This window comes from Cupressus sempervirens, chromosome 6 (assembly GCF_028749045.1).
Source record: "Cupressus sempervirens isolate cs-2001-9-10 chromosome 6, ASM2874904v1, whole genome shotgun sequence".
NCBI classification, from domain to species: domain Eukaryota; kingdom Viridiplantae; phylum Streptophyta; class Pinopsida; order Cupressales; family Cupressaceae; genus Cupressus; species Cupressus sempervirens.
Genome location: NC_143123.1, coordinates 201,633,372 through 201,635,214, shown reverse-complemented (window position 1 = coordinate 201,635,214; position 1,843 = coordinate 201,633,372).

The window sequence follows — 1,843 nt, the reverse complement described above, 5'->3', positions numbered from 1 at the left end:
AAATGGTGAAGACAAATAACACCAATGACAAATAAATTGAAACAATCTACTAGTAGAATTCAACATCACAATTCAATGACAATTATCAAGAAATACTAGACAATTTGAAAATCAATACTTTATGAATTCTTTATAAACAACAAGTTACCCAAATTTCCAACCACACCAACCAAAGTTTTGATTAGTGGAAAAGGCCACATACATATAAGAACTATTCTACTTGATCATTATTCACAAAGAATACTAAATGACAACAAGGATAAAGGACAAAACCATCAAAAGAAGCATAGTGGAACAAATTTGGGAGTTGAAGGCATCATACCACACAAAGCTATCAACAGGAACATGATTACAAAAGAGTAGATCACACAATTTCTATTCAAAGTTGTTGAAGTGCTACACAACAAAATCTAAAGAAAAGAGGCGATTCATAGGATAAATCCAATAAGAGCAAAAGGTACGTTCAAGAATGACTAAATACAAAGTACGTTCTTTTCAAGACTCTCCCAACTTTCTTTCCATAAGGTACATTCCACTCAAACAATAAGAATTAAATAATAGTTTTAAATATGCTCATCCTATGAAAGTGAAAAAGAAAATTGTATCTAGATCCTACGTTATAATGCACTTCTTCTTTTTGGGTTAAATAATGTTTTCTTCTCTATATTGTAAGAAGCATCCAAGTTCATGATTCTTCCTAATCCATGAATCTAGAGTAACTAAATCCACCCTTTTGGATACCATAAAAAAGCCAAAAAGATTGTAATGGGCATAGTGTGTTTGCCTTTCATTAATGAACAAGTCACTAGTTAACTAAAGAAAAAATTACATACATAATCCTCAAAGTTCATTTGCATACATAGAAGTCAGCCATAACATAGAGGGAATCACTGTAACTTGTTATGCCCATTACAATCTTTTTGATTTTTTTTCCCTTATTGATTTGACACTAAAATGGTATTCAAAGGGTTGCTGCGATTTTTTTTCCCTTATTGATTTGATGCTGAAATGGTATTCAAAAGGGCCACTTTGGTTTTTTTCCCTTATTGATTTGACACTAAAATGGTATTCAAAAGGGCCACTTTAGTTACCGTGGATTCATGGATCAGGAATAATCATGCCGTAGTGATTTTCAAAATCTAGTACAAGTTCATCAAGGCATTGTTTTTGAAAATCTCCTACAAGATTGTCAAGGCCTAATGGATATTTTGCAACATATAAACATCATTTTCTTTGTACTTTTTTTTATCTACTGCTACCACTATGGTTTTGTAATCTAACGAGATTTAGATGGGTGTAAGAAAGTTAAAAATAGCCCCTAAAAGCCCAACTTCAAGTAAGTTGGTGCACAGGCTAATATAATATTTTTCTTTTTAAAAACAAGGCATATAAAGTATTCGACACATAGTAAATTCATTAGTTCAGTTCCAAATATCATTTCCTCAAAAGTTAAAAATAAATTTCAGGTAAATTGTAACATCCCAATTTCTCGGGTCTTATTTAACAACTAACATCTCCAAGAAATACAATTATTACTTCAATTTCATAGGAAGACAGTTATAATAGTCATGCTCATGTGAAAGAGATTTACTATTAAAAATAGTTAAATTTTTTTTCTTAACTTAAAACATCATTAATGAATTTACTATAGAAAATAAAATCCACATACCATGGAATTCAAACCAAGAAATCATTGTAGGGATGCTTCTGCAACCACCCAAGTTAGTCCACATATACCACTATAACAATATCAAACAACAAATATCATTCAATACTACTATATCGAAATTTAATGATGATTACCATTAAATACCACTATATAAGATTAGGGCATCACATACCA